Source organism: Rana temporaria, chromosome 5 (genome assembly GCF_905171775.1).
Source record: "Rana temporaria chromosome 5, aRanTem1.1, whole genome shotgun sequence".
Classification (NCBI taxonomy): domain Eukaryota; kingdom Metazoa; phylum Chordata; class Amphibia; order Anura; family Ranidae; genus Rana; species Rana temporaria.
This window is the reverse complement of record NC_053493.1, coordinates 61,040,221-61,065,609: the sequence shown is the minus strand read 5'-3', so window position 1 is coordinate 61,065,609 and position 25,389 is coordinate 61,040,221.

The following is a 25,389-nucleotide window of genomic DNA, read 5'->3' as shown; positions in this document are numbered from 1 at the left end:
GAAAAGTCCAAGAAAAATAATATTTTTCTACTTATATCCTTATTTAATACTATTTCACAAAATGTTAACGTGATCTTTACAGAACTCAAGACAAGCACCATTTTTGCTCATTGCAGTTGTTGTATATTCTCGTAAACACACGGCAAGTGCCACAGAAAATTTCCCAATCGATAAGAAATCATCCTCAAATGTTTTTTAGGAAACCAAGAGATCCATGTGTGACAATCTCCTGTGCCCCCCACAGTGCTCAATGATTCCTCCCCTTGACCCCTGTAGCCCTCTAGTGACATAGAGGGTCCAGTGATGCAAACAGCGTCAGTTTAAACACCCTTAAACTCTAGTTTGAGGCCAGTTTCACATATGTGTGAATTGGATGCGGGGCAGCCATAGTCTGCATTCCATAATGGCCCTGTGCATGTTTGGGTCCAATTCAGGTGCGAATTCAGGCAAAAATTCAGACCTGATTCGCACCTGAGCCGGTGAACAAGAACCCACGGGACCCCATGCTGGGAACCGCGGCCGCACATATGTGAACCCGGCCTTAGAGTGTGGAATAAAGTTCTCAGCAAAGTGATGATTGTGTCTTTTGGCTTTTTGTTATTATTAAATTATTTTTAGCCAATGGAAAGCTCATTAGTAGGGAATAAAAACACGTAACAAGGTCATTTTCACACATGTTTTTTGGGCATGTTTGAGCATTTTTTTCAGGTGTTCCTATTAATGTCTTTTGGGGCCACAAACACTTAAAGAGTGTGAACTGAGAAGAAACTCATGTACTTCTTTGAGCTGCAAGCTTCAAATTTCAAGCAACACTACGCTAAGTTATGAACAAACACAATTGAAAACCATGAGATTTTATATGTTAACCTCCTTAGCAGTAATGCAGTGTGTGTGGCTTAGGGTGTATTTTTCCATACCAAAAGCGGTAACCCTGAGCCACACTCAGGATTGCATCGCAGGAACCATGTACAGCTTACTTACCTTGTCCCCAGGATACTGCGATGTCTCCCCGCTGTGTGTGCGAGCCGTGTGTCCTCCGCTCGATTCACTGTGCCAAGCTCCGATCCATGCGAGCGTTGCGACGCATGGGGACGGAGCATGGCCCAAATTCAAAAAATGGAAAACACATTACACATACAGTACACTGTAATCTTAAAGATTACATTACTGTATTGAATTATTTCACATCTCTTTTGTCCCTAGTGCTTTGATCAGTGCCCTTCATCCAGTTTTATATTATATATACTGTTCTTTCTGCCTGGAAACAGGAGATTTTCCATAGCAACCAAAAAGCGTCCATTTACGTCAAAAGCTGTTTTAGACCAGATAGAAAACAGCGATAATAAATTAGAATTACTTGCAGAATTGAGCGATAGTGATTTGTGGGGAAATTTATCATCAAACACTGAAAGTAACAACAGCGACAATTCTGCAAATGTCAGCGTTTTTGATTTGATTACATTATTGAATAATTTTTATTATTAGTATATTATTATTTGTTATAATTATTTATTATATTATAACTTATGATTTTGTGTTTCAAACTTTATCATACCCGCAATGTCTACTAGACTCGTTTGAAGAATTACAGGCCTACAATATAAAACGCCAAATTTCCATGCAAAACAATGTACCGCTTTGAGCATCAAAAATCACACATGATCATACCACTAGGGAGGTTAAGCATTTTGTAGCTTTGAGCTACAAATCTCTGAATGGAGCCTAAGGTGTATTAGCACCAGAATGCACGCAATATTACTTGTCAAGTCAATTGCATGTTTTAAAGGCTCCATTTAAACTGACTTAAAGAAGAGGTCCAGTCCCCCCATGTAAAATTAAGCTAGCAGCTACAAATACTACAGCTGGTGACTTTAAATATATGGACACTGTCCAGGAAACACCCACAATGTCCGCACCCAGCAGATCTTCAGATCGACTGTCAGGTGCAGCCACTGCCATTCTTGGTGAGGGAACCCGACAGTCAGGGCCGGATTCCAGACAAGGCCAACAAGGCCAGGCCTCGGGGCGGCAGTGGGTGCAGGGGCGGCACTGCGGCTGAGAGGAGAGGACACTTTCAGTTTCATATCAGGAGTTCCCCCTGTCATGCGGATGGTGAGAGGAGAAAAAACAGAGGGAAGAGGAGGTTCTCAATGTAATTTTTTCATTTTCGGCAGCAGCCCCCCCCCCCGCTTCTCATTGTCCTATCGAAAAAGTCCCCCAGCGGATAATGTCTCCCCCATACTGCGCAGGCGGGGGCGGCATTGAAGGACCCGGCCTTGGGGCGGCAAAGGGAGTAAATCCGGGCCTGCCGACAGTGAAGCTTTTTGGCCTCACAGCCAGTTCCCTACTGCGCATGTGCGAAGCGTGCTGCGCTTTCTAATTGGCCCAGCGACGGAGTAAGGATGAGGGGGGCCGAACTTCCAAGAGATGCCGCCGTCTCTGGAAGTGGGTAGCGATATCTGTCAAAAACAGGTAACCGCCCCCTCCCCCCGATATGTGCTAAATGTGACACCAGAGGGGGGAGGAGGCGGATAAATGGAAGTTCCACTTTTGAGTGGAACTCCCCTTTAAATCACACAGGAACCAAAAATATAGTTTGTTAAAGTTACTGAAGCCTGATAAAAGCATATTTAAAGTATAACTAAATGTAGCGCCTGTGTACTTTTCAGTCCAGGTGCTATTTTAAATTTAGAGGGGGATGAGAGAGTTAATTAGCTCTCATCCAAGTGATTTGTGCAAATTGGGTCTCTGTTCAAGCTGGACTGTACTGTCGGTACATTCTGTGTTCCTGGGGTGTCTTTCCACCCCGAGGCGGCAGGTGGCCCGGGGCAAATGAAGATATGGCGGGGCCCCAGTGATTGACTGGGTCCCCAAATTCCTAGAAGAGATCCCAAGCGAGTTGTGCTGTTCGGTGGGGAGTCAGCCTGAGGAGAGCCAGAGAGGCAGGCGATCCAACAGGGCCTCGACAATCCATCGGGGATCGAGGTGACCGGACACTGAGAGGTTGGATGTTAGCAACCTGTCAGTCGGTGACCAGTTGAGAACTACCTGAGGGAGATTCAGGCACTAAATTCACTAAGGAAGATTTACTTCATGGTCTGCATTCTGGGTAAGGGCCTGTGGCAGAGGTTCCTCCCTGATATTCATTTGCATCAGGTCTGTGGCAGAGACTTGTTCTTCTTCAAGGTTCCGAGTGATACTCTGGCTGCCAGGTCGGTGTGAGAGGCCTGTCCAGGTACACTATACCCATTCCAACTGGAGTGGCGACGAAAGCAAAGTGCTGTTGGAAGCAGGACTGCTTCTGTATTGTTTAAGCCTGAATCTGCTATTCTTCTCCTCTTCATACATCTCTCCTATCTACCTCAAGTTTATCATTTACCGTGTTGGTATAAATAAAGCACAAGAAAAGACACCTGCTGTTTGGAAATTCCGTCATTGCTGCTCTCATCAACTACCCTAGACGTCGGTGCTATAGAGGTAACAGGCCATCCCTATTCTATCCAGCGGCTCCTGCGGGGGTAGCGCTACATAAAGGTAAAACTTTTTTTTAGTTTTGGATAGAGTGGAGAGGGATTAGAACACCTATCAGTTTATATTGCGGTCTGTGCTCCCGTTAAGGAGATTCACTCTCTCTATTGGTCCTGTTTAACATTATTATTGAAAGTAAAAGTAAAAGAAAATCCCAATCTTTGGGTTGTCCCCAGAAAAGTACTAGAGGGGAAATCTTCCATTGGGGAACCTATTTCTGGTGACCTGGGGGCCCCAAGGAATTCCTTTCATTTTCACGGATTTCCTCTCACTTCCTGTTTGGCTATGGGACAGGAAGCGAAAGGAAATCTCCACACTGGGACACAGGTGACAAAAAAAAAGGATTATAACCCTCTCTTACTCTATTCAAAATGGAAAAAAAAAATCTATAGTTTTCCTTTAAAGTTACAACCAGCATTCCTATTAAGATCTACATTCAACATTCTCAGATGATAGCTAATGTCTGCTTCAAGAGCTTTAAGAATATGTTATATTTTAAATACTTTTCTGCATGCTTCTGAAGCTGGTACTCTTTGGACTATTATTTGCAATCTAACGTTAAACAATTCCCAAGTGTTTGCTGCCTAATAGCGAAACATGGTAGACTTTCCATCACAGCTAATAACAGATTGTTCTATCTGTTGCTCTTTCTTTTTCGATAATGTCTCTCCAAGTCATTGTTACATATTGATCCTTCTAAACCCAACGGTTTTTAAATAGTTTGGTCAGACTCTGAATATGAACACAATAGTTTTGGAGGATTACTTTACAGTAATCATCCGGCCCAGGTCACATATACTATAATGGGAATGCAACATGTATTAAAAGCATAAAGGCACAATTACATATGGATAAGTGAAGGGCTGCAAAACTGTGAAGATGGTGAAAAACAGCGCAGCCAGGGGAGGATCCAGAGTCTAGTCTCAGGAGGGGCACTGCCAGAAAATACGTTTTTTCGCAGGAATTTTTTGTCTGGGCAATGGCTGGTGTTGGCGCTTCAATTACTTGGCACCATGGTTGATATGGTCTCAGGATGATTGAGGCGCATTATTTATATATTTTTTTTTTTTCCAAAAAAGGGTTTATTAACTCTTCAGCAGTAACAGGTAACAGGACATATGGCACAATGAATGGCATAACAGTATTCACAGAGACACAGTGCGAGTACCTGCGGGCGCAGCCGCTACTCATTACATATTTGGGACATAGGTAAACATCACATAGCGGCAGTCCATCAGTCGAATGTGTTAACCATCACATGGAACCTCAACAAACAGTCCTATAATCTTGTGAGCGTGGGTTACGGCCGGAGGCGATGGTGCGCCAAGTGCGCAACCAACGCAGAGTAACCAAAGCCTTGGGTAGCGCATCCAGGAAAAGAAAGTACAAAAATCCCCACAACTAGCTCCAGGGCCTATCAAGGGCAGTGGTGGGAAGCCAACCACATATTTATATTATTACATTGTAATATAAAATGAAACAGTTCAACAATTATAGGGAGCCCTGAGTGTGTCACATGCCACCGTTGCCTGCCACCAGATGCAGCTTGTCACTTGCCACCGTCACCTGCCACCAGATGAAGCTTGTCACTTGTCACCGTCGCCTGCCACCAGATGCAGGGTGTCCCATGCCACTGTCGCCTGCCACCAGATGCAGAGTGTCCCATGCCACCGTCGCCTGCCACCAGATGCAGAGTGTCCCATGCCACTGTCGCCTGCCACCAGATGCAGAGTGTCCCATGCCACCAGCGCCTGCCACCAGATGCAGAGTGTCACTTGCCACAATTTGCCTGCCGCCAAATGCAGCTTGTCTCTTGCAACCATAACCTGCCACCAGATGCAGCATATCACTTGCCACATTACCTGCCACCAGATGCAGCTTGTCACTTGCCACGTCACCTGCCACCAGATGCAGAGTGTCACCTGTCACTATTGCCTGCCACCAGATGCGGATTGTCACTTGCCACGTCACCTGCCACCAGATGCAGCTTGTCGCTTGTAATGTCACCTGCCAATAGATGCAGCTTGTCGCTTGTAATGTCACCTGCCACCAGATGCAGCTTGTTGCTTGTAATGTCACCTGCCATTAGATGCAGCTTGCCACTTGTCATTGTCACTCTCAGAGTCAGGGCTGCCTACGGCTGCACAGTGAGGGCAAAACTGGATCAAAATAGCAACCATCCAGAGTGAAAAGGGGGCATGTACAACGTGTTTCAGAGATTACTTGAAAAAGGAGGCAGGGCCTCTGAAATGCATTGTACATGCCTCCTTTTCACTCTTCGATGGTTGCTTCATTGATCCAGTAAGCCTGCAGATGCTGCCTACCTCTTCTTCGGTCCTAAAGTCTGTGCATTACAGCTGTTAGTGCTGTCTGGCTGCACTGCTCTTCACCATCTTCACAGTTTTGCAGCGCTTTGCTTACACATTCAGTGGAACCTTGGATTCCGAGTAACGCGGTTATCGAGCGTTTCGCAATACGAGCACTTTATTTTAAAAAACCTTGGTTTGCGAGTGTTGTCTTGCAAAATGAGCAGGATTCAAGAGTAATCGGTGTGCAATACTGCATTTAGCCTGAGGTGGGGGGGGCGCCGGAGCCGAGCAGAGCCGAACAGCACCGATCGGCGCCGTTTGTTGCCGTTCGGAAGTGCTCGGAAAATTTCAGAAATTCTCTGGGGGTTATTTACAAAAGGCAAATCCACTTTGCACTACAAGTGCAAACTACAAGTGCACAGTGCACTTCAAATTGCACTTAAAGTACACATGGAATTGCAGTCACTGTAAATCTGAGGGGTAGATCTGAAATGAGGGGAAGCTCTGCTGATTTTATCATCCAATCATGTGCAAGCTGAAATGCTGTTTTTTCTTTTCCTTGCATGTCCCCCCCTGATCTACACAGACTGAACTTCCAAGTGCACTTTTAGTGCAATTTCAAGTGCACTTTGCACTTGTAAATTGCACTTGTAGTGCAAAGTGGAATTGCCTTAAGTAACTAACCCCCTCTATTTCCGAGGTTTTCCGAGTTCAGCCGAGGTGTCCTTGGCCCTTTCCGAGTGTTTACGAGGCTCTCCAACGCCCCACCCGCCTCTGGCTGCATGCGGTATTGCATGCCATTGAAGTCAATGCAGAACAAATAATTTTTGTTTCCATTGACTTCAATGGGGAAACTAGCTTTGATATGCGAGTACTTTGGATTACGAGCATTCTCCTGGAGCGGATTATGCTCGTAATCCAAGGTTCCACTGTATGTAAGTGTGCCTTTATGCTTTTATTAAATGATACGCGCTCGTATTGATGTTTGTGCTGTGACCACTTTTGTTTTCTTCATGCTATTGAGGACTCCCAGACCTGATGGGCCCTGCTGCATGACAATCTGAGCAGTCGTCCATCCATCCCCACCCACATCTTCTTGTGATACATCCTGCATTGACTTACACTAAGGCAGCTGATTGATGTACTCCACCCTTATCCATCCCACTGGAACAACGACTCCATAGGAGTACTGGACTTGAAACCCCTTTGTTACATCTTAAAGGGGTTGTAAAGGTTCGTCTTTTATTTTCTAAATAGGTTCCTTTAAGCTAGTGCATTGTTGGTTCACTTACCTTTTCCTTCGATTTCCCTTCTAAATGTTTTTTTTTTCTTTGTCTGAATTTCTCACTTCCTGTTTCTCCTCAGTAAACTTTCCACCATCATCTGAGCGGTGGAAAGTCATTTAGAACAGCTTACCGAACACCTTACTGAGGAGGAACAGGAAGTGAGAAATTCAGACAAAGAAAACAAAGAAAAAAAACATTTAGAAGGGAAATAGAAGGAAAAGGTTAGTGAACCAACAATGCACTAGCTTAAAGGAACCTATTTAGAAAATAAAATACGTACCTTTACAACCCCTTTAAAGCCTCTTTTGGCTGTGGATCCATATTCCCGGATTTAAGGTCTGATGAGCCTGAACTTAGTGCAATAAGACTCTTTTTTTTTTCTTTTTGACATGTACTATAATACATGAGAGAGCATTACTGCTGTTCTATTGCAAACTGGCAATCATTAAAAAATACATACAGCAAATCTGTGATTTTGTCAACGCAGAGCAAAACAATAAAGTGAATGTAAGGCCCCGTACACACGACCAGTTTCCTCGGCAGAATTCAGCTTCCGACCGAGTTTCTGGCTGAATTCTGCCGAGGAAACTGGTCGTGTGTACACTTTCGGCCGAGGAAGCCGACGAGGAGCTCGGCGAGGAAATAGAGAACATGTTCTCTATTTCCTCGTTGTTCTATGGGAGCTCTCGCCCCGCCGAGCTCCTCGGCGGCTTCAGTGCTGAACTGGCCGAGGAACTCGATGTGTTTGGCACGTCGAGTTCCTCGGCCGTGTGTACGAGGCCTAAGGCCAACACTTTATTCAGTTTTGGGTAGAAAGGGCAAGGGTTGGAAAATCTTTCAGTTTTTTTTCTTACTATTGTCCTTGCTGGAGAGATTCATCTTCTTAATTGGTCCTGGTGTACATTGGATCAGAAAGCGAGTGACAGTCCACAGTTTTTGAGATGTTGCTGGAACAAAAGGTGAGGGGAAATGTACTAAGCAAATTTACAATGGTGAGAGATGTCTAAGCTGGGACATTCCCCACTTTAGAGAGATCTCCTTTTATGTCCTACTCTAGAACAGAATATGAAGGGAAATCTCTCCAATGGGCACAGACAGGAAAAAAATACCGGGGTGGGATCTTAACCATTCCTCATCCAAAAGACAATTGCAGTTTGGGAGTTAACCACTAGGGGGCACTGTAGGGATTAAGTGAAACCTCATATGTGTTTCTAACTGTAGGGGGACAGGGCTGGACGTGTGACGTCATTGATCGTCTTTCCCTTTATCAGGGAACAGACGATCAATGACATGACACTGCCACAGTGAAGAACAGGGTGACCTGATCGTGGGACACCGGCGGTGATCGGGTCTGCGGGTCCCGCGGGCGCGTTGTCACAGAGCTTAGGACCGGGTCGCACTCGCGACCACACGGCTGGGCTTAAAGAGACACTTACAGGTACGTGATTGTGCCCAGCCATGCCATTCTACCGACGTATATCGGCGTGAAGGGGTCCTTAAGTAGTTAAGCAGTCCCAATGGCAGCACATACCCACCACCAATCGGTCAGGACCAAAGAAACATGCTAGGCACGTACTTCCAGGTATGGGATAGCATGTGACTTACGCCCCTCTCTCCCATTTCACAATTCTAGGACTTGGCAATTGGTCAATCAAGCAGCCAGTACTGTCAAATAGGGGGGAAGAGGGGTGGCAGAAAATCATCAGCCCTCTGTAACTTCAAGTTGTTACTTGGACCTTACACAGGGCTAATTTGTCATCACTCAGATGATCGAATCATCAAGGGAGTAAAGAGAAAGTATGTGCAGCTGTGGAGGTAAGCATTAAAGTAAATCTATAAATGGGAATGGCTAAACCAGTAGTTCACTTTAAGATGACCTAACAATGATTTTTCACTGGACCAAATACTGTATACTGAATTTGTAACTGAATCTTCATGGGATCAGATCTTTTTAATTGCATTTTTATAGATTTTAATTATACTGTATATTCTAATGATATATTTATAAATGTAACTTTTTCTTTTCTAGTTCTTTAATATAAGGAATAGAAAAAAAAGTCACAACAGTTGCATGACTGTAGTATTCTAATTATGTTCAATGACACTTTAAACATCCAACACAACATAAACTAATAAGTCATTACTAATTGGCGCTTTAACTAGAAAATTAATCTGAAAGAGGTTATATGCAACCCAGATAACAAATACGGCTAGATGAAGGTACATTTCTATCAATTTAACATCAAACAAGATGTCGGTTGATTTAACGTGGAAGGTTACGAACTGATCCTCTTATTAGGAAATCTCTATCTAATTTGAATTCATTTAAATAAAGACCTTTTCCACCGCCACAAAACTCTGCACTTTCCTGTAACTTAAAATGATGAACTTAGAATTGATTTGTCCAATTTGTTTTTTAATTAACTCCCGGGGGAGGAAGCATTTCTGGTGGAATCTGCTGAGAGGAGATGCAAGACGCTACAAACACCAGGGATTCTTCGACTTGACTTTTGCTGATGATACAAGGAAGACTAGATAAAAATGACCGCATTGGTAATTCCAAAATTGCTGATACTAAAATATTTATTTGAATGTGTATACGATGTGTTTATACAGATTTTTCTTCAATTGTTGTCTTTGCAGTTACACTTTGTGACCCAAGGCTGCTCATACAAGAATTTTTGTCCCTGGGCCAATAATCACAAGGGACCCTACTTTAGGGCATATCAATTGGTCCTGAAAATCAGGGGTTTGTATTTCAGCTACAAGGTGCCCACCCCCCTCCAGCCACGTTTCAGTCATCTCTGCCACTTACAGGAGCTGTCGGTAGTGGCAGAGATGATCCAATTCTTTCCCCTCTGAGGCATGATGGGCCCCACTCGACTCAGTGCCGTTGGATGACGGAAGTGACGTCAAATGTCACTTCCGCCCAACGGCCTTAAAGCGGAGGTCCACCCTAAAAACTACATTTATTTTAACAGTCTCCTTATAACATCTTAAAAAACATTTGAAAAAACAAAAAAAATTGACTTACCAGAATGCTCTTTTGTTAGGCAGTCGTCCTAGTTCTCTCCTCCCTCCTCCCTCGCCTGTGCTCCTCGGTAATGGGGCTTGCTGTCTTCTGGGACCTGTGTGTGTCCCAGAAGACAGCAAACCATTCATAAAGCGCAGCGTGACTCGCGCATTCACAGTAGGAAACGGGCAGTGAAGCCGCAAGGCTCCACTGCCGGCTTCCCTTAGTTAGAATGGTGGCATCAGCACCCGATCCGATGGACACACCGCAACATCACTTTTATTGGCGGTGAGAGAGGGCCTCCCTCCCGCCGATCTCCGGTGCCCTCCGTCACTTACCGGAATCTGTCGGCAGCGGCGGAGGCGATCGGGTCTGTTCCCTTGCTGGGTATAGAGACGAGTGAGGGGAAGATGGCCCCACCCATCTCCATATCACTGCAGGGTGGAAGCGACGTCAAAATGTCACATCAGTCCTATGTTCTTAACCACTAGCTTACCGCCCACCGTCAAATGACGGCGGGACGATAAGCCTCTCGTTCTGGGAGGACGTCATATGACGTCCTCGCCTTCCTGAGCCACTAGGGGGCGCGCGTGCGCTGTCGACAGTGCGCTCACCAGCTGCGAACCAGATGCGCATGCCAGGTGGCTGCGATGTCCGCCGGGCACCCACGATTGCCCAGTAACTGAGCAGGACCATTGATCTCTGTGTGTAAACACAGAGATCCACGTCCTGTCAGGGAGAGGAGACCGATTGTACATAGGGACACTGATCGGTCACCTCCCCCAGTCAGTCCCCTCCCCCTACAGTTGGAATTACTCACTAGGGTACACATTTAACCCCTTGATCGCCCCCTAGTGTTAACCCCTTCCCTGACAGTCACATTTACACAGTACATATTTATACCACTGTTCGCTGTATAAATGTGCATGGTCCCAAAATAGTGTCAAAAGTGTCCAATGTGTCCGCCACAATATCGCAGTCACGATAAAAATCACTGATCGCTGCCATTACTAGTAAAAAAAAAAATCAAATAAATCTATCCCCTATTTTGTGGCCGCTATAACTTTTGTGCAAACCAATCAATATACGCGTTTTTACCAAAAATATGTAGAAGAGTACGAAACGGCCAAAACCAAGTAAAAAATTCGTTTTTTTTTATATATTTTTGGGTGATATTTATTATAGTAAAAAATATTGCTTTTTTTTTCAAAGTTGTTGCTCTTCTTTTGTTTATAGCGCAAAAAATAAAACCCGCAGATGTGATCAAATACCACCAAAATAAAGCTCTATTTTTGGGGAAAAATTATTAAAATTTCATTTGGGTACAGTGTTGCATGACTGCGCAATTGTCATTCAAATTGTGACAGCGCTGAAAGCTGAATGACATAAATAAAACTATTTTTTATTGCATTTTAGTCTAAATATGAGATCTGAGGTCTTTTTGACCCCAGATCTCATATTAAAGAGGACCTGTCATGCTTTTTTCTATTACAAGGGATGTTTACATTCCTTGTAATAGGAATAAAAGTGACCCAAGTTTATTTTTCTTGCAGAAGCGAATGCATACGTGAGCAGCACCCGCATATGAAAACGGTGTTCAAACCACACATGTGAGGTATCGCCATTATCGTTAGAGAGAGAGAGCAATAATTCTAGCACTAGACCTTCTCTGTAACTCAAAACATGCAACCTGTAGAATTTTTAAAGGGTAAAAGGTTATTGCCATTCCACGAGCGAGCGCAACTTTGACCGCAAGGACCAAAACACTCTGTGGGGGAGAGGGAGGCGACCACTTGGTGAGTGGATGTAAGCGTCTCCTTCAATCAAAATATTATGAAGGTAGCAGAACGACCAGGAAATAATATGAAAAAATTATGAATAAAAGTAAATCTTTAGCCGTACCTCCTAATAACACACAGCCTTAAAAACAGCTATTTGTACTTAAACAAATGTAAAGAGCAAATTAATTAACCCAACCAGTTGGTGGCGCAATGCGCCCCACAAACAGGAGAGGCGCACCGTATTATCGACCCTCCACACATACGCCGAATACGACCAAGTGTGAAGAATAATAGCCTTAACATCAAAAAGAATAAAAAATTGAAGAAAATTACCCACTATAGAGTACTGCCTCCAAGCAATATTCCTCAAACCATGGCACTAGTGCATGGGCCAGGAATAACCGCCTCAAAGGGGGGGTAGACTGCACTACAAACAGTAAGTTTAAGAAAGTGTAATTGCCGCTAATGAAACCTTTGGGAAAACCAAACCTAATAATTATCTACTTATGCTAAAGTATGAAAAACTCTTAAAGCGGGAGTTCACTCGAAAAACAATTTTTAACATTAGATTGAGGCTCATTTTGTGAAGGGGAATCGGGTGTTTTTTTTAAAATCGAAGCAGTACTTACCGTTTTAGAGATAGATCTTCTCCACCGCTTCCGAGTATGGTCTTCGGGACTGGGCGTTCCTATTTGATTGACAGGGTTCCGACGGTCGCATACATCACGTCACGAGTAGCCGAAAGAAGCCGAACGTCAGTGCGGCTCTATGCGGCGCCTGCACACCGACGTTCGGCTACTTTCGGAAAATCGTGACGCGCTGTATGCGACCGTCGGAAGTCTGGCGGAAGCCTGTCAATCAAATAGGAACGCCCGGTCCCGCAGTCCATACCCGGAAGCGGTGGAGAAGATCTATCTCTAAAACGGTAAGTACTGCTTCGATTTAAAAAAAAAACACCTGATTCCCCTTCACAAACTGAGCCTCAATCTAATGTTAAAAATGTAGTTTTTGGGTGAACCTCCACTTTAACTAAGAGTTGAAAAGCAAGCAATCCACATCACAAGCAAGTCCACCATCATACATGAGAAACATTCGACTGCTCCAGCCTGGAAAACAAAAACAAAAAAAAAAGGGGGGGGGAATGGGACGAACCAGGCATGAGGCGAGCTCTGGAGAAGTGCCTGAAAAATGCCAGCTGTCTGTGGGTATCAGAGAGACAATGTCTCATGAAGAATATCATTCCTCCTGGCTTTTCTCATTATCTCCTCTTTCAGCTGAAATTTCTGGAGACAACAAATGATATCTCTCGGATGTGCTGTATCTGAACCTTTTGGCCTGAGAGCTCTGTGTGCACGGACAAATTCTATCTCCATATCTTCCTGTCTCTCAAGTAAGCTATTAAAGACTCTTTGGAGGGCAGGGATGATGTGGTCTGAATCCACAGATTCTGGGATGCCTCTCACCCTAATGTTATTCCTCCTTCCTCTATTGTCGAGGTCCTCCAAATGTCTATTCATTTCTATGAAATGTTGGGCATGAGAGGCCGTCCTGAGACCCCCTCTAGCCTGTGTATGGCTCTGTCCATTTACCTTCCTGCATGCTCAGTCGCTGCCAGCTTATCAGTGAGCACCACAAGATTTGTTTTTAAGTCAGTAATAGCAGCTGAAAAAATGGACTTGATGTCCACTGTAAAGCCTGACATGTCTGCATAAGTCAGGGGTTTGTTGGAGCGAGACTTGCCCCTACCTGTGTCCTCTGCTGCTGATTCAGAGTCTCCACTGAAGTCCTCCTCGTGGTGCTGCGTCGGCGGGCTGAGCTGCCTGTTTTTGGGGGAAGTGATCGGTGATGCTCCGTGCCACTGGGGTCGACTGTCCTCATCGGGATCGAGCCTGGGGTGTAAAGAAGAGCTTTTTACCCGGCATTAGTGCTTTGGTGGCCAGGAATCAGGCTGACAGGCTGTGTGTTTTCCGGAGCTCTTCTAGTGTGCTGCCATCCAAGCCGCTCGCCAAGGCACGCCCCTGACAAAAAGTATTGCAACGATCGCCATTTTATTTTCTAGGGTGTTAGGAAAATATATATAATGTTTGGGAGTTCTAAGGGTTTTTTCTAGCAAAAAAAATGTGTTTTTAACTAGTAAACACCAAATCTCAGAAAGAGGTTTGGTCCTTAAAGGAGTTGTAAAGGAAAAAAAATGTTTTTGCTGAAATTACTGTTTACAGGGTATAGAGACATAATGGTTAAATGATTCCTTTTAAAAATGTTTAAAAATAGATAGAAATCAATCATATAATGTACCTGTAGTTTCAGTTTCGTTTTTGCATGTTTCCTGCTTCTCTGCTGCACTGAGCCAATACAGGGCAGTGATGGTTTGGAAAACAAAACTGATTGGTGTTGAGGGGTTTTAGACACACAGTAATCACACCTCCTTCATTAGTGACCACGGAGAGAAAGCCCCCATTACTTTTTTCATCAGGAAACAGACAACCAGGAAGTGTTCAGAACAGAGAAGGATTAGAGCAAAAACGAACAATGAGGACATGAAACCAAGACTGCAGTAAGGTAAAGGAAGCTATTTAGCTAAAAAAATTCCTTTTGTGACACTTTAAGTGGTTAAGCTTTGACAATAAAACCTGGAAGCTGATTGGTTATTTTTCAGAGCTGCACCAGATTCTGTATGCACCAGTTTTACTAAATCTCCCCCATGTATTTGCCTATAAGTGGAAATACATGGACCTGCATCAGATCTATTGATGTTCCTTCACTTGAAATACAGTCATGAAAATAAGAAAACGGCAAATGTAAAAATAAAAATCACATCGTTATTTCCACATTACAATAGTACAACAAAATCAATACTTATTGAAAATTAAAGAAATAAGTATGTCCAGCGCAAACATCCTTTGTACTTCTGCCACTCTAGTTGGCTGTAAAGACCGCACTGGGTGTATGAACAGCACCAAAGATTTGTAAGCACAATTGTTCCATAAAAAAATATTTTTTTACAAATACTATGACAATCATACAAAAAAAGGTTTCCAGGAGCAAGACAATGTTCATTAACCTAGGATGGGAATCCAAACAGTTCACAGGGTTTACATGGGGACCTAGAAGAGTGGATACTCATGTCCCTAGAGGTACAGCCTAAAAAAGGAGTATGGCCTTAAAGTGGATGTAAACCCTCCATACACTCAGTGAAGTGAACAGCCTCAGATGATACACAGGGATGAACCAAATCTCCCTACATAGGTTTTACATGTATACCTGCTGTCTTCACATTTATATACTGTTTAGAAAGTTCAGATCATGTTAGGAAATGTTCTCCTCCTGTTTAACACAGAGTGTGATGTCTGGGCATACACCCAAGATAGCTAAAATAGCTGATTGGAGGAAAGGTACACACCCCCTCTCATCATAGGTAGAGACTCTCAGAGGTGTTTTGTAACAGGGCCAGCTGCCTGCTAATATATTTATAGCAACCTCCCCGGACAGAAATGTCAGGCTGCTTTTATCTGATGTGTCCGAGAATTTGGCAGGAACTATCAGGCTAATAACAGAGGAACGGTTCAGAAGAGAGCTATGGGACTTAGCTCTTTGAAGAGAGATACAAAAAAAAAGGGGGGGGGGAATGGGACGAACCAGGCATGAGGCGAGCTCTGGAGAAGTGCCTGAAAAATGCCAGCTGTCTGTGGGTATCAGAGAGACAATGTCTCATGAAGAATATCATTCCTCCTGGCTTTTCTCATTATCTCCTCTTTCAGCTGAAATTTCTGGAGACAACAAATGATATCTCTCGGATGTGCTGTATCTGAACCTTTTGGCCTGAGAGCTCTGTGTGCACGGACAAATTCTATCTCCATATCTTCCTGTCTCTCAAGTAAGCTATTAAAGACTCTTTGGAGGGCAGGGATGATGTGGTCTGAATCCACAGATTCTGGGATGCCTCTCACCCTAATGTTATTCCTCCTTCCTCTATTGTCGAGGTCCTCCAAATGTCTATTCATTTCTATGAAATGTTGGGCATGAGAGGCCGTCCTGAGACCCCCTCTAGCCTGTGTATGGCTCTGTCCATTTGCCTTCCTGCATGCTCAGTCGCTGCCAGCTTATCAGTGAGCACCACAAGATTTGTTTTTAAGTCAGTAATAGCAGCTGAAAAAATGGACTTGATGTCCACTGTAAAGCCTGACATGTCTGCATAAGTCAGGGGTTTGTTGGAGCGAGACTTGCCCCTACCTGTGTCCTCTGCTGCTCATTCAGAGTCTCCACTGAAGTCCTCCTCGTGGTGCTGCGTCGGCGCCATCTTAGAGCAGGACTCGCCGTGCTGAGCTGCCTGTTTTTGGCGGAAGTGATCGGTGATGCTCCGTGCCACTGGGGTCGACTGTCCTCATCGGGATCGAGCCTGGGGTGTAAAGAAGAGCTTTTTACCCGGCATTAGTGCTTTGGTGACCAGGAATCAGGCTGACAGGCTGTGTGTTTTCCGGAGCTCTTCTAGTGTGCTGCCATCCAAGCCGCTCGCCAAGGCACGCCCCTGACAAAAAGTATTGCAACGATCGACATTTTATTTTCTAGGGTGTTAGAAAAATATATATAATGTTTGGGAGTTCTAAGGGTTTTTTCTAGCAAAAAAAATGGGTTTTTAACTAGTAAACACCAAATCTCAGAAAGAGGTTCGGTCCTTAAAGGAGTTGTAAAGGAAAAAAAATGTTTACTGTTTACAGGGTATAGAGACATTGGGCCAAATCCACAGCCAGCGGCGCAAAATAAGTTTTTTCTAACTTATGTCATTTAAGTTACGGCGCCCTAAGTTGGTGTCGTAATTGCCGTATCCACAGCGCATTTGCGCCCAAAAGTGCGCCTGCCGTAACGTAAATTCGGAGGCGTAAGGCGGGGTTATGGCAAGTGGGAAGGAAGTGGGCGTGCTTCATTGTAATGAGCCGTGACCCCATGCAAATGAAGGTCCGGCCGTACTGCGCATGCGCGCACGAATCTGCTGCTCACTGCGCATGTGCAGAACTTTGCTTGGCGCAATCAGTGAGATAGGTAAAAGGCCAAGTGTACTTAGTTTGAGGATCGCACTGTGCTTAACTAGCTCCAGTCAAACACACTTCATTTGCAAAAGTATTTCCCTGTGTTCCCTTCCATGAGCAATTTGCTTCTGCTCTTAGTTTGTCAGTGTTTGTTGGTAAGTTGTGTTTGATAGAGAAGTGTTGGAGGAGTAGTAGATAGTAGTTGTTGTTTGTTTGTGATAAGTGTAATTTTTGTTTGATTGTTTCTGCTAATTTTTTTTTTTTTTTTCTGCTTGGATTTTGTGTTTGGTTTTTGTGTGTTTGTATTTGACTTTGTAGTAGCTGTCTGCGTCTGTGTGTATTTTTGTGTATTTGTTTGGTGTGTATTTTTGTGTGTTTGTATTTGACTTTGTAGTAGCTGTCTGCTTGTGTGTGTATTTTTGTGTGTTTGTCCTGTTTGGCTTCTTGTTGCTGGGTGGTGTCTGTGATGGCCCCCAAACGCAGGAAGCTGAATTTTTCACATGTTGAAAAGCAAATCCTAGCCAGGTATGTCATACAATATGGAAGATATCTACATGGGCCTGATAGCCGGAACACCTCCCCGGCCCAAAGTAAGAGGATCTATGCCAAAATAACAGATCCCATAAATGCGGCGGGGGGAGGGGAGACGAGGACCCCCGCTGGCATTAAGAAAAAGATCAATGATCTGAGGAGCGTGGTCCGCAATAAGGTGGCCAAGCTCACTGCGCATAGGAGGGGCACTGGAGGAGGGGGACCATGCCCCATCCGGCTGACTGAGGAGGAATGGGCAGTGGCCCGGTGTTTCGAGCCAGAGCAGGTGGTGGGCCTGCCTGGTTATCAGTCTGATGTTCCTGTGAGGCCAGGTAAGGTTTTTTTTTTTTTTTTTTGGTGATTAGCATGTGTGGGTGGGGGAAGGGAACATGTGCCAAGTGTGTGGATCCTCAAACCTGTGATTGTTTGGTGTCTTCCACAGATGACCAGGAGATTGCTGGGCCATCAGGCCAGGCTGCTGCACCACCCCAAAGACAGGAGGCTGCTGAGGAGTCCCCAGGGGAGGGGAGTGGCCAAACCTCCCCTCATGAGGAGGCTGAGGGGGAGGAGGATGAGGGGGAGGAGGATGAGGGGGAGGAGGATGAGGGGGAGGAGGAAGAAGATCTCCAGATTGGCTGGGAAATCATTATTGCCACAGATCTGATGACCTTTGATGATACCCTTGAGGCTAGCCTTGAGGCTCCCCTTGAGGCTACCCCAGAGGCTCCCCTTGAGGCTACCCCAGAGGCTCCCCTTGAGGCTACCCCAGAGGATCCCCCAGAGGCTGGCACCAGTCAGGCCACCATCAGGGGTAGCCCCTCCCACTCCTCCCACAACATGCCGCAACCCACAAGGGTCACTCTATCCCCTCCTACCTGGCCACAAGCCTCAGGGGCAGGCAGGATGGCGACCCAGGACACCAGGGTGGGGTCTGAGCATATGCCGGCCAGTCTGCTGAGGGACAATGCCAAGCAGACCCGCAGTCTGGGTGACATCAAAAAAACTATGGCCAAGATGGAGCACAGCCTGGATGTAATGAGGGAGTCACTCAGTGATGTGGCCACCAATTCATTGGGTGTCATCACCTGTTTGTGGTCCCTGCATACCGCCACAACAGGCGTGGGCCAGGAGGTGACTGCCCTCACCCGGGCTGTGCAGGACAACACCCGGGCTGTGCAGGAGAACACACGGGCTGGCCAGGCCAATACGGCTGCCATCACTGCCTGCCTGACCAGGATAGCAGTGGCCTTGGAGGGCAGGCCAGCCGGAGGACAGACACCAGGGGAGGCTCCTCCCTCCCCTGCTCCCCCCCCCAATGAAGATACTCCCTCCCCTGCTCCCCCCCCCAATGAAGATACTCCCTCCCCTGCTCCCCCCCCGTGAAGATCCTCCAGGTGGCCGTGCCCGTGGCCGTGCCCCTGCCCGTGCCCCTGCCCGTGGGCAGCCTAGACGGAGCACTCGCCGCCGGACTTAAATACCAGGGGTACTTTTTTTTTTTTTTTGCTTTAAAAATTTTGGTTATTATACTGTACTTATGATTTGGTTTATGTGTGTGAATGATGTGTGAATGTGGGGGGGTGGCATTCCTGACAAAATAAGGGTGTCACCCTCAGTTTTGGTGGAGAAGGGATCCCCAGGACCAGGGAAAAGTCATCCTAGGTTCCTGAATGGTGTATGAATGCACAGTGACATAATTGGAGCCGTGGCGGGGCGTTACTGCTCCCAAGTACCAAAGGGGGGGGGGTACTTGGATCTAATCCAATTCGATGTGCATGTGATGTGTTTGTGCTAGGGACCACAGTGGTGTGCATTCATGCATTCTCATTGTGACATAAATCATGTGCGTTTCCAGAGACAAAAACATTCTCAATGTGTCATTAAACATGTGCGTTTACTGTGCAAAGCAACATTCTCATTGTCACATAATTCATGTGCGTTTGCAGTGAAAACAAATAATAACATTGTCACATAATTCATGTGCGTTTGCATTGAAAATAAATAATAACATTGTGACATGATTTCTGGCCATTTACTGAGAAAAGATGCCTTCTGCCAGGCGTCTCCTGGCTACTGTGCCCTCAGTAGACCGGGTAGAGTGGGCTAGGGGGGGATTGCCTGGGTGGGGGATCAGGTCAGCACGTAAGTTAATCTCCAGTCCCCTTCTCGTTGCAAAGTTATGAAGAATGCAACAAGCCCCTATTATTTGGCACACAAAGTCTGGGGAATACAGCAGTGTACCCCCAGTCTTGTCCAGGCATCTGAAGCGGGACTTCAGCAGGCCAAAAGTACGCTCCACTACTGCCCGGGTGCGAATATGAGCCTCATTGTAGCGTTGCTCTCCTGGGGTTTGGGGGTTCCTGAATGGGGTCATCATGTGAGGGCCCAGGGCATATCCAGAGTCACCTGGAAGGCAAAAGACAGGAGGATATTAGTCATGCATGTGCCCCATGTGATGTCTGCATCATGGGGGGGGACAGTCATACCTGACACACATGTCACTCACCAACCAGCCAGCTGTCTCCATACACGTTCTGCTCCAATTCATGTGCTATGTTGGTCTGCCTAAAGATGTAGCTGTCATGGCACGAACCTGGAAATTTGGCACACACATGCCAGATGAGGCCATGGGCATCCACGATTACCTGGACATTGATGGAATGCCAGTTTTTGCGATTCCTGAACAGGTGCTCTGTATCATGGGGGGGCTGTAGTGCCACATGGGTACAGTCAATGGCCCCGATGGTCCGTGGGAATCGTGCAATCTGATAGAAATCAGCCATGCTCTTCATTCGCTGGTCCTCCTGGGTGGGCTTTTCAAATTGACTGCCCATGCATCTCAGTATTGCAGGGACAACCTGGTGCACACACCTGCTCATCGAGGACTGTACCATCCCAGCCAGACCTCCACATGTTCTCTGAAAAGACCCAGTGGCCAGAAAATGCAGGGTGGCCATAACTTTAATATGAGCTGGCAGGGCATGGGATCGTTGGGTTGGGGTGTTCAGATCATCCTGCAGGATCCTGGTTAAGTCCAGGATGGCTTCCTGGTTTAATCTGAAGTGGCCAATGACCTCAGACGCAGTCATGCCAAAGAGATCTTGGCGTGGGCGGTATATCCTCTCCTGTGCCCTCCTCCTCCTCCTCTGTGCCCTCCTCCTTCTCTGCGCCTGTAAAGTGGCGAGTGCCGTTATAATCATTGATGGCCCAGGCATTTTGGCAGTCACAATGAAGTCAAGCAAAGAAGTGTTGGCAGCTCTTCCTAAATGGTGTTGCTTCAGCAGACCTTTACAGGGCTGGTGTAAAATTAGGGCTGCTTTTATAAAGTCTAATTTTGCTCCAGAAAACTAACAGGTGCGCACAGGGCGTTATCTACGGCGCACAGGGCGTAATCTACGGCGCACACACTTAATTTTGAGGATCGCCCTATCTCCCTCATTTGCATCTTTGCCTATCAAATAAAGCGGCGTGACTAGCGTAATTTGCGTCAGAGGATGGGCCAGAGTAATTATTTTAAGTAGGACGGAAAAACCGGATTTTTCGTTTTGAGGATCGGGCGCAAAGATACGCGCGGAGTAAAATTAGAAATCTCGAGTTAAGTCGGCGCATCTGCTTTGTGGATTTGCCCCATAATAGTTAAATGATTCCTTTTAAAAATGTTTAAAAATAGATAGAAATCAATCATATAATGTACCTGTAGTTTCAGTTTCGTTTTTGCATGTTTCCTGCTTCTCTGCTGCACTGAGCCAATACAGGGCAGTGATGGTTTGGAAAACGAAACTGATTGGTGTTGAGGGGTTTTAGACACACAGTAATCACACCTCCTTCATTAGTGACCACGGAGAGAAAGCCCCCATGACTTTTTTCATCAGGAAACAGACAACCAGGAAGTGTTCAGAACAGAGAAGGATTAGAGCAAAAACGAACAATGAGGACATGAAACCAAGACTGCAGTAAGGTAAAGGAAGCTATTTAGCTAAAAAAATTCCTTTAGTGACACTTTAAGTGGTTAAGCTTTGACAATAAAACCTGGAAGCTGATTGGTTATTTTTCAGAGCTGCACCAGATTCTGTATGCACCAGTTTTACTAAATCTCCCCCATGTATTTGCCTATAAGTGGAAATACATGGACCTGCATCAGATCTATTGATGTTCCTTCACTTGAAATACAGTCATGAAAATAAGAAAACGGCAAATGTAAAAATAAAAATCACATCGTTATTTCCACATTACAATAGTACAACAAAATCAATACTTATTGAAAATTAAAGAAATAAGTATGTCCAGCGCAAACATCCTTTGTACTTCTGCCACTCTAGTTGGCTGTAAAGACCGCACTGGGTGTATGAACAGCACCAAAGATTTGTAAGCACAATTGTTCCATAAAAAAATATTTTTTTACAAATACTATGACAATCATACAAAAAAAGGTTTCCAGGAGCAAGACAATGTTCATTAACCTAGGATGGGAATCCAAACAGTTCACAGGGTTTACATGGGGACCTAGAAGAGTGGATACTCATGTCCCTAGAGGTACAGCCTAAAAAAGGAGTATGGCCTTAAAGTGGATGTAAACCCTCCATACACTCAGTGAAGTGAACAGCCTCAGATGATACACAGGGATGAACCAAATCTCCCTACATAGGTTTTACATGTATACCTGCTGTCTTCACATTTATATACTGTTTAGAAAGTTCAGATCATGTTAGGAAATGTTCTCCTCCTGTTTAACACAGAGTGTGATGTCTGGGCATACACCCAAGATAGCTAAAATAGCTGATTGGAGGAAAGGTACACACCCCCTCTCATCATAGGTAGAGACTCTCAGAGGTGTTTTGTAACAGGGCCAGCTGCCTGCTAATATATTTATAGCAACCTCCCCGGACAGAAATGTCAGGCTGCTTTTATCTGATGTGTCCGAGAATTTGGCAGGAACTATCAGGCTAATAACAGAGGAACGGTTCAGAAGAGAGCTATGGGACTTAGCTCTTTGAAGAGAGATACAATGCTGCAGATATACCTGTATGTGCCCAGCTCAAATTTCATGAATTGGGTTTACATCGACTTTAAGGCAGCACTTTCCGTAAAGAGTGACATTTGGTTTAACTTTTTGGTTCTGTGGCTTAGTTCTCACCTTTCCTCCACTGAATATCTCGGATAACCATTCCTTACTACTCTCCTCCCTCCATGCAGCATTTCTGAGTCGGTGCTGCATAGCGTGCATCAGACTCCGCCAGCTCAGCATCTGTCACCTCCTCCCAGTGACACTGATACACAGTATTTAACTGTTGCTCCAACTGTGTGCATATCTGCTGTTTTCCATTCTTGGAGTTTATTTAAATTTGTATCCTAGGAAGCTCTGTACTGATTTTGATTTCTGCTTTATTCCCCCAAATCCTTACACCATTTTCCTTGACTTCCAGGCCAGGTTCCTAGCACACCTCATACTGCAATTGGACCCAGTTGGGGTACAAATTGCCAAGGAAGGAACCCAAGTACAGAGGCTTCTTCACTACTGGTGACCTCCGTCACCGAGGCCAAGTGGCCAGCTGGCTGCTATAATGCACTTAGATACTAGTATCTAGTCACTAGTCACTGGGAACAGCAACACAACCCCCTGAGAGTTATTTGGACCACTAATTAGGACAATGGTGCTGCATCTTCTATTTACACTGCCCTGTCCCCTGGAGTGATCTTGCTATTTGTTACACCATGCATACCCCTTTTTATGGACATTCTGAAATAATCTCAGACCAGACAACTTGTAAGCAACAAAACTTGTCTTTACTGATGGCAATTCATCCAATACATCTTTGCATTACATGCAGGGCCGCTGATAGGCCAGTACAGCTGGTCCTGTTGTACCGGGCCCGGCCAGCAGGGGGGCCCGGCAACCTGATCAGATAGATAATTAAATATAAAAAAACAATCCCAACATCATCCCCCGTACGCCCCAGCCCCACCCCCCCAACCCGCCACATTTCGATTTTACGTTTTTTGTTTTTCCTTCAAGCTCGCTAATTGAACTATTCGGTAGCGGCAGGGAAGGGACTTTTTTCTGTATTTCGGGTGCGGAAGAATACCTCTTCCGCGCCCGCTCCTTGTGATGGTTCAAGTCCCGGCCAGCACGTAGTGCCATCCTCCCTGGCGCCGCGGAGTGTTTCCTTTGGGCGGAGTGAGTCTCTCTGCGTGTGAAGTAGCAGTGGGGTCAGGCGAGCAGCGGCGGCAGAGGTTCCCATCTATGATCTAACTGACCTTCAAGTCCAGGCAGCAGCAGCCATCAGGAAAGAAGTGACTCGGACCCAGGCAGCTAAAAATGACACAGGTGTGTGCTGGGGGGGGCATGGGGGAGGAGGGGGATTCAAGATCTCCTTCTACTACTGCAGCAGCAGCGTGTATACATTATGGCATCGGCATGGGTGGCTCTGTCTGCCCATAACGCATGTGCTGCCTGCAGAGACAGTGCCACCCATGCAATGCCGTAATGTGCTGCAGACAGTGCCACCCATGATGCTAATGCCATAACGCATGTGCTGCCTGCAGAGACAGTGCCTACCCATGCGGCCAATGGCATTATGCCATTGGCGGCATGGGTGACAGTGTCTGCAGCACAATATGGCATTGGTGGCATGGGTGGCACTGTCAACAGGTAGCACATGCATTATGGCATTAGCGTCATGGATGGCACTGTCTGCAGCACAGTATGGCATTGGCGGCATGGGTGGCACTGTCTGTAGGTAGCACATGCATTATGGCCCATAACACATGTGCTGCCTGCAGAGACAGTGCCACCCATGCTGCATGGTGCTGCAGACAGTGCCACCCATGCCGCCAATGCTGTATGGTGCTGCAGACAGTGCCACCCATGCCGCCAATGCTGTAATGTGCTGCAGACAGTGCCACCCATGATGCTAATGCCATAACGCATGTGCTGCCTGTAGAGACAGTGCCTACCCATGCGGCCAATGGCATTATGCCATTGGCGGCATGGGTGACAGTGTCTGCAGCACAATATGGTATTGGCGGCATGGGTGGCACTGTCAGCAGGTAGCACATGCATTATGGCATTAGCGTCATGGATGGCACTGTCTGCAGCACAGTATGGCATTGGCGGCATGGGTGGCACTGTCTGTAGGTAGCACATGCATTATGGCCCATAACACATGTGCTGCCTGCAGAGACAGTGCCACCCATGCTGCCAATGCTGTATGGTGCTGCAGACAGTGCCACCCATGCCGCCAATGCTGTATGGTGCTGCAGACAGTGCCACCCATGCCACCAATGCTGTAATGTGCTGCAGACAGTGCCACCCATGCTGCCAATGGCATTATGTCATTGGCGGCATGGGTGGCACTGTCTGCAGCACAATATGGCATTGGTGGCATGGCATGGGTGGCACTGTCTGCAGTACATTATGGCATTGGCGGCATATGTGGCACTGTCTCTGCAGTACATTATGGCATTGGCATGTCCCGCTGTCAAGTCGCTGGGCCCTGGGGCGGGGCCAGGGGTGGGGCTGAAGGAGGGGCCAGGGGCTGGACCAGGGGTGGAGCTGAAGGGGGCCCCGTCAGGTAGGCTGTACGGGGCCCCATGATTTCTATCAGCAGCCCTGATTACATTACAGCTTTTGTCAACATTGTTTCACATTTAGTGATCCCTCTTTGGTGCTTCTGGTATCCCTGACCCATAAAAGACCATACCTTAGTTTGTAGCAAGTCCATTACAGTTGTTCATCAAGTTTATGTTCTGGAACCCCGAATCGGACTGCCGCACGGGACAACATAGGACAGCATTTAATTGCATAGCGGCATATTCCCATCTCTAGTTCCCATATACTGAGCAACTTCAACAGGGTGTCTTACCTTGTATTTATAATCCAACATCTGGGGCGGCATTATGAACTTCCAGTTTAACAACAAC